The sequence below is a fragment of the Acanthochromis polyacanthus genome, chromosome 4, assembly GCF_021347895.1.
Source record: "Acanthochromis polyacanthus isolate Apoly-LR-REF ecotype Palm Island chromosome 4, KAUST_Apoly_ChrSc, whole genome shotgun sequence".
Taxonomy (NCBI): Eukaryota; Metazoa; Chordata; class Actinopteri; family Pomacentridae; genus Acanthochromis; species Acanthochromis polyacanthus.
The window spans coordinates 34,032,017-34,040,922 of NC_067116.1; the positions used below are offsets into that span (position 1 = coordinate 34,032,017).

At 39.4% G+C, this 8,906-nt stretch overlaps 1 long non-coding RNA gene across 1 annotated transcript; it reads right to left on the reverse strand.

The window, feature by feature from the left end:
- Nucleotides 1-6,654: 6,654 nt before the first annotated feature.
- LOC127533607 (uncharacterized) lies at nucleotides 6,655-8,903 on the reverse strand. Its single transcript, XR_007941371.1, has 2 exons — nucleotides 8,194-8,903; nucleotides 6,655-7,482 (listed from the first exon to the last, which is right to left on the reverse strand). It is a non-coding gene; the product is annotated as an uncharacterized LOC127533607 (long non-coding RNA).
- Between the last annotated feature and the right edge of the window lie 3 nt (nucleotides 8,904-8,906).

Consider the following 8,906-nt stretch of genomic DNA (forward strand, 5'->3'; position numbering starts at 1 on the left):
CCAGAGGAGGTGAGTCAGGGGAAAGGGGGTGTTTACTGGCATATAGCAGATAAAATCTGTTTCTTTTGTCGGATCTTTCAAGACTGTCACCTGGACTGAGGACATTCAAGGTTGTGCTGGTTGCTGTGGAAATTTTAGACATCTTAAAAAAGTGAAATCTTTGGAGTTGATTTAGTATCCAGGACAACTTTGTGTTTTCAAACAATGTTATTTTACTAAGTGAATTGAATGTGGACGTCTACATGCAATAAATGAGCATAAGAAGCATTTTTACAATGCTGCATTCATTACAGATGAAAGACTTCCTCCATACACAGTGCAGATGTCATGGTTACCACTGAGCGGCAGCAATGTGCAGTTTACGCCTCCATCCACCACTGCAGCTCCAGTGAGGAAGATCCAGTGTCATTTCAGGTCAACCTTCAGTAGTGCAAAAAGTCCCAGTTTTCTATGATAATCAATTCAAAGTATTTCATACTGTCTTTCAGCCAAAATTAAGCTATTTCACTTTATTACTTTTTATGACGTTCTGATATTTTTCCACTGACCAACAGATTATTAACCCCCCTGTCGTCCTGCGAGTCAAAATTCACCCGGTTTAAAGTTTGAAAATGTGGGAAAAAAATACATTTTCACAATGAAACTTCTGATGTCCACATTTTCAACATTTTTGGGAAATCTTTGAACATTTTTTGGTGTAAAAAAGAAATGTTAAAAATGTTTCTTAAGAACTTTTACATAAAAAAAACTCAACCAAATCCAGCGAATTTTGCTGGATTTGGTTGATTTTATGTTAAAGTTCTTAAAGAAAATATTAGAAATTTTACTGATGTATATGGAATCACTTTAGATATTTTCACAATTTTTTTGGAAGATTTTTAAAAAAAATCTATTTACTAATATTTTCTTGCCAAATTTGGGGGATATTTTTAAAATAAAACTTTATTCTAAATATATAGATTTGAATAATCCTGAGGATTTGGCCGCTTTGACACGTTAATAGTCTATCTTTGGCAGTATTCACAGTAAAAACGCTTTTACAACAATGCAGTTCAGTCCATATCACAAGGTACAACAACCAACAATTTCACCCCACTCTGATCCACATGCAGTCAGCTTAGACCAGGGGTGTCAAACATGCGGTACATGGGCCAAAATTGGCGCTAGAGAGTCCAATCCAGCCCGCAGGACGACGTTGTAAAATGTAAAAATTAGAGAGAAGACATTAATTGCAAATTGTAAATTTGTAAAACTATAAATTGAAAATAATTTCTAGACCATGACAATTTGTTTTGATCATGAAGTAAAACACTATATGGCTCATTATTGTTTTGCCATTTTGTGTCTCATTTTTGTAATATTTTGTCTTGCTTTTGTTGCTGTTTGTCTGTCTTTTGGATCATGTTTTTGTATTTCTTTATCTCATTTTTATCATTTTGTGTTTCCTTTTTGTCTCGCTTCTGTTTTTTGTCTTCTTTTTGAAATTTTGTGTTTAGCTTTATTCATTGTTTTGTGTAACGTTTTTGTCGGGGCTTTTTTTTCTTGCTTTGGTTGTCTACTTTTTTGTCATTTTGTTTCTCACTGTTGTCATTTTTGTCTTGTTTTTCATTTATGTAATTCTTTGTCTTGTTTTTATCATTTGTCCATTTTTCTGTCATTTTGTAACTTTTTTGTCTCATTCTTAGTCTCGTTTTTGTTTTGTTTTGAATCGTTTGTCTCATTTTTTGCCATTTTGTTTCTCGATTGTTATTTTGTTTCTCATTTTTGTAATATTTTGTCTTGTTTTTTTGTCTTTTTGTTATTTTCATCATAAAGTAAAATACTGTTTTGCTCAGTTCCAGAAACCTGTGACTAAATGCTTTGTGCCTTTGTAGATACTCTGTGAGCTGTAAGTTGTAATGTGTAAATGATAAACTAAGACATAATATTGTTAAAACGGAATTCATTTTTGTGTGAGAAATTTCAGGTTGTTCATGACATTTTTTAAAAGATAATTCCCTGAATAAGGACTTTTTCAGAACATAGTTTTTTGCACTAAAACAAAGGAAAAGGTTGGAACTGTGGATATTGATAGGTTACTATGCTGTGATTTTACTGGTGCTGCCAATTTGAGATGAGACTGGGCTGAATGCGGCCCCTGAACTAAAAGTAGTTTGACACCCCTGGCTTAGACAAACATCATTCACAGGACACAACGGTGGAGCTCGACTCCTTTTTATAGACAAAAGCTCTCCTGAAAACAGGATTTGTGACATTTTAGGGTTTCTATAATATTGACAATCGTTTATTTGTGCCATGCAATTTCTGCATCTTCCCTATTGTGGATGATGCATAAAATTAGGCTTTCATTGATGTGTGATTCATGCATCACTAATTCATAATAATGAAGATACCAGCATGCATGCTGGTCTTGTCATCACCATGGAAGCGTGGCGGCACAGCGTCATAAATTTCAATCACTTTACCTCAAAGTGTAGAAAATACAAACATACTAACAAGCTAAACCTCTGTGGTGCCAAAAACAGACATTTCTTTCTCGTTTTTATTATTTAAATTCTTAATAATACGATTAACAATAAATAAAAGATAAACCAATTGCTTTAAAGCAAAAAGTTTAATTTACTGTTCTTGACAACAAAGAGCAGCTGTGGTGAAGAATGCTTCAATAAAGTACAAACCACTGAAAACAAGCACAAATCATCTCACTGCCTACATAATAGCAGTACTGCTTGATTTTGTGCAGTGAAAATATTTTAATTATATGTATTCACTTTCAATTTAAAATGTGTGGAGAAATTTCTTCCTGTTAAAAATACAATTTTTTCTTGATACATGAAGGGATAATGGATAAATACATACTATATATATCTATAGATCTCTATATATATATATTCATATGTACATGGGTATATGTGTATGTAGATATGCATATATTTATGTGTGTATGTATGTATATACATATTTTTTGTGTGTTTTATCTCGTTATTCTTATTGTTTCAGTTTTGGAACAGGTGCACAATGCATTTCACTATATACTATGTATAATTGTGTTTGTGACAAATAAACGTTTTGAATCTTGAATCTACATTTTCTTAACAAAATTCAATCAGATGACAGGACGAATATGTTTCCAAATGACAGTGAGCGTTGACTATTTGGACTCTTATCAGTATCTTTTGAACCATAAGAGCAGCAGACATAACATGCACTCTGTTATCGTGTATCATCTTCAGAAATTATGTTACTTTTCTGTGATTTTCTCCACACCTGCTTGCTTTCAGCGAGGCATCTGGAGGCTGGAGACACCTGTCGGCGATGACCTCTGACCCCCAGCTGCAGCTCTGTTCTCTGGACACTTGAGCTGCTGTCTTCTAATGTATACAAGACAAATGCAGATGTACACACGAGCAGCCACGTATACATGCATGCACACAAAGGGAGCCACGGCTAATTGCATTACCTGCAATAATGCAATAGACTGGTGAACAGGTGCTTGACTGAATCAGAAAACACACTGTCTGTCTGTCTGTGTGTGTGTGTGTGTGTGTGATTAGACTGGTGTCCTCTTTGTTTCTCCTTTAAACAGCATTACAGGCATCCCCATATGACTGAGATCCCTGTTGAGGCCTGACATTACAGTGTGTGTGTATATGTGTATGTGTGTGCGTGCGTCCCATTCGTGTATTTGTGTGCAAATAAAGCGCCCAATGGAAAGCAGAAGGCTGGAGGCTGTTATCTGTTCATGTGAATGTTTGCTGTTACAACAGCGCTCTGGCTTCTGTGCAACAACCAAAGGAAATTTACTCTGACATTAAGATAACACCATGTTATCCACTCACACACACACCAGCTAAGAGAGCAGACAGATGTGACATGGACACAATCAGTAGAGAGCACTCATGGGAATATTGGGAATAGGATTAGAGACAAGAGAGTGCCAAGACAAAGAGAACAGGGATGAAGTCGATCAAAGAAAGCTATCGTAGTTGGAGCAGGATTGATCTCGGAGTTCTCTGCACTGCTGTAAGGTCAAACAAACTGATGACACAGTGTCACACTTCTAATATGTGTAAAGCTTGACAGATGTGCCTCATCCAGCTTTGAGAAAACCAACCATCTAATCAGTCTAACAAGCCTCTCTGCAACGGGCCGTAAAATGCAAATGTGCACCGCTCGCGATACCGACCGACTGCTCATTCAATCTCACAGAATAATGCCAATCATAGCTGGGACGGGCCTTTTTGATTGAGGAAATCGGGGCTTTAAGTGGGTGTGACGGCTGAGGACGGGCCCCGGTTTGGATACGAGATGAGCTTATCCAGACGTCCCCTTTCGCAATGTAGGTCAGTGTGTGTGTTTGTGAGTTTGTGATCTAGCGTGGATGTAACATCGTTAGCGACACCTCTGACTGTGTGTGTGCTCGTGTGTGCGTGTGACTGAGATGACTGTTTGCAGAAGCTTTATCAGTCAGCAAACACAAAGAGCTATTCAGTGCCCACAGAGACACAACAAAGGGACAATTTATGGCAACAAAGACACCTCGGTCCTGGAGGCCGTGCTGGGTGCAAATCAGAACAAAACCCCTCCAATGAGCTGGCATTAAAACTGTAGGCTGCCACGAAAAATTAGAGCTGCAGGTAGAATGAGACTTGGTGTCTGTGAGCTGTGATAAATGGAAAAAGTGACAAGGCATAGGGTCAGTTCATCCAAATTACGAAAAAAAAAAGCTATTTACCCTGAGTGGTATCCAGCCGTGCAAACAGTTTTGATTGGATTTGCTCTGGTTTGGAGACAATAACTGACACATCACAATTAGAAATGATCACTTTCAACAATCACCATAGCCATTACCTTGGATAATTCACCACCATGATTGTTTACAGTTTAATAGTCTGTTTTAGTCTGTAGAGTGTGGATATAAACCTGCCATTGGCTGTGCATTTCACGCAGTTTTCTCCTTTACTTCTACTACTTACATGTTACCATTTTCAAAACTCCTACAGAAAACAGCAACAACTTCTGAGCCCTTTTACTAAAGATTTAGATTGTGCAATAAGACAGTCTTGCATGGTTTTTCCGGTGAATTAGCATTTTAATGACTATAATGGTCTCCCTGCATGCAAATGTCCTCCCATGTCCTTATTTTTTCTGGGGCACCATCACTACATTCTGGGTTTAACAACACCCAAGACTAGGTTTCTTGTTTTAAAGACATATAAACATGCAGCAGCATTTTCCCTACTATAGCAGAATATTAAGAGGTGCAGTCAGACCATTCTACCACATTGACTAGGCACTGTGCAGGTAGGTCTGGCTTTTTAAACAGTTTTAGAAAGCCGTTGCAATGAAAACTGCTCATGACAAGGCCTTATGATTAGCTTAATTAATCATGGCTCTAATTCTGGACAGAGACATTGCTGCTGACTTTTGTTGTATGGCGGTAAATGAACAGATCTTATAGACCGATATTTCAAAACTTAAAAGAATTTTAAGAACTAAACCAAAACTATCTGCATGACAAAATACAACTAAAGCTAAATGAGAAAATACAGTTTTGTAATTTAGGTGAAACAAGACTCATAGGATTCCATTGATCTGATTTCATCACCTTCTGAATCTCAGAGTTCCCCTTCAGAAAGCAGGTCGATGACCGCTCTGCTCAGTGACATCTTCACAACCTGAATGTGTCACCGAGCAGCACAAAGGTCGGCACACTTTCTGTATGCCAAGATGGGATTATAAGAGGTGGAACACACTCTCCATCAATCCCAGAAAAGGAGTTATCAGGGCTGATGGATAGGACTGTCAAGCAGGATGAGCTGATCAATGTCATCAGCCCAACCTTTGAAAACAGACACAGATAGAGAGTCAAACAGACTAATCAGGCACACAAAAGGAAATGCAGATTACCTGTTGCTATGACAACTGCAGCTGCAGTGTGACAGCCATCCACTCTGACAGAGATCTAAATAGATCTAGCTTTACAAACACAGTGAAATTTGATATTGTTTTGAGGGCCAGGTGCTTCCTAATAACCTGCAACATAACCAGAAACGTGGTCAATGTGAAAGTGGCTGCTTTATTCCAACCACTCTGATTGACATGATGCATCTTCATGCACGATCTGACAGTGGATGCACGTATTAATATTTCTGCTCTTATGTTGAGAATAGAATAGAATTCCTTTTACACAGCATACAAGCAGCAATCCACACATCCATGAAAGAAGAATAAGAAGTAATAGGAACAAGTGTAGAAGATGAAAACTGTGAGATACCTTGTTGTGGTAAAGATAGTGTATTTGGTGGTGTAAGGTCTCTATAAAAACTAGGAAAAGACTGATTACTGGCCTGGCCGATTGTCATAGCTGACATGTGGCATTTTTCTGATTATCGGTATCTGTATTTTTATTGAACAATTATTGATTAATAAAATGTATTATTTCAGGTCTGATGCAGCTTCCTCTCTCTGTCTGTCATCACTCTGTGCTCTCAGAAACGTTTCCGACTGCAAAAATTTCATAAGAAACACAAGCTGTTGCCCCAAACCAGGAAATTAGCTACACTACACAGTGGCTAAGCCCACTAATGACTAGTTGCTAAGTAAGAACGCAGCCAAAGTGACCCTGAAACAGAGTCTAGAAAACAATGTATATTACTTTAAAAGATGGACTTTAGTGTGCAGTAAAAGTGACAGAACAGTGAAGGAAATACAGAAGAACAGCACACGTAGCGGCAGGAGACAAACTGATCAATCCCAGTCCCACATAAACAGAGGAGAGCATCCTAATTGAATCACTCCTATTTCTATTTTACATACTCAGTTATAGTCATCCTTATTAATGAAGAAACCTAGTTAAAAATGACAGGTTTTCTGCTGTCACATGCTGGTAAAACATTACATTTAATGTACATCAGTTTCAAATATTGGTCAACAGCCTTTCTTGATTACCAATAATCAGTATCGATCATAAAAACAACAAAACGTCAATCCCTACTATGAACCGTAGAGTAACTGATGGTGAATTTCTGGATTTTGCACATTAATGAACATCTACAGAAACACATTTACATTTGTTCCCCTGACACATTCAGGTGCCGTTACATCCAAGAGTGAAAATAAATATTCAGAACTATGCTCAGGTTTGGACTGATGTGTCAGATTCTGCATGTGGAAGGGCAGCTGGGAGTCACAGAACGGACCCCGACCCCCTCTTCCTCTCCTGAACACCACCCCTGCCTCCACCCACCACACTGGCTGACCCACCCTCCCCCAGCTCCTCATCAGCAGACATCAGCAGCTGGCAGCCAGCCCCATTTAACTCCCTGCAGCACTTACTGGGGTCTGGCTAATCACTGGTGCTCAGCACCAACCGTGTTCACCACACCTGCCCCCTCGCTGGTGGGATCGTCCCATCTGGGACCTTATGATGGGGAATTTCCAGAGGGTGTCTTCTTACTGCCCAAAACAGCTCAAGGTGCACTGAGAGGGGAGAAGAAAAATAAGACATCAGTGATCAGAGTAAAATGCTGTCAGCTATCAGTTTAATGCACTCAGACTGTGGGACTGCAAAGCTCCCAAAACTTCTGTACATGCAGGAAATGCTTTGTAGCACCTATGGATAACAATACAACAATGGCAATGATAATGTACATAATCCAAAAACCTTCCTGTGCATACACTTGGCAGACTTTCAGGGTTATAACAATCAGCTACATAACAGTTTGACTAAAAATATTCCTTGAGTTTTATGTGACGTTATAAAAATTGCCACCAAGCTTTTGATTTTCAAAAATGCATTGTATAGGTGACAATGCAGGACGGAAAGCTGTGTGTAGTTTGAGCTGAGATAAGCCATCATCATTAGCAGGGAGCAGATGGTAGGTTGATCATGCACATTGCTTTGCTACTCCGGTATCTGTCCTCCTCATTAGAGACCACATTCACACACAGAGACTGTAGTGATTTGTTCAGTTGGAGCACTGAAAAAGAGAAGTATTCCTCCTCTGTTAGTATCATAACACAAAGTGGGCTAATAGAACAAAAGTGGGCCTTTATGTCCAAACAAGAAATTAAGTGTTACTCATTTGCATCTCTCTACTTCCCAACTGATTTGTATTTTAAAGTGAATGCTGCTCAGATCAGAATCGGCCTCTGATGATTTTCTCTTCAGACCTCATGATTCACACTCACTTTTATGTTTTTCATCCACACGGAAATACACCATGTCAGCAGGTGAAGCACAGAGTACCTACTGCTGCTGGTGGCCGTTTTCATTTACAAGGCAGATATGGTCTGGTTGGCTGTCAGCTTTGAGTTCGGAACAGGCGATGGAGATTCATCTCCCCTGACACGCGCTGACATAGAAAACTATATTTAGCTGCTGGCGTCCGTGCGTAAAGTGACGCTGGCGCAGACGCACACGCGGTGGTTGTGGACTGAATACTGATGGGCATAAGCTGAATAAACCTGTGTGTAGTCTGCTAATATTTAAAGCCGCAGTTGGGGCACTTTTTGAGGAAACGTGGAGGATGAAATGTGCGTCATCATTATCATGTGACGCTGCAAATTTTACGTTTGAAGTTGAATTACATGAAAGAAATGCATCCAGGATGAGGCTTGTGGATGTGCCACGTCAGTCTATGCAACAGAAAAGAGGATATTGCATTATAAATGTGACAAAACTAGTGGGACTATGGCGTTTTATGCTGCATGACAGCTCAGGAGTGTGCACATGATGCCACAGGGCTCCTCCAGGGTCACCAGCAGCAGCGTTAATGAGCCCCACGGCGTAAAGTCGCCCCACTCTCCGGGCCTCGGTGAGGGTGTAGGCCTACTGCACTTTATGAATAATGAAAAAGTGACGTAAACAATGCGGTCCTCTTTGCAGCTCGGTGCTGGAGGCT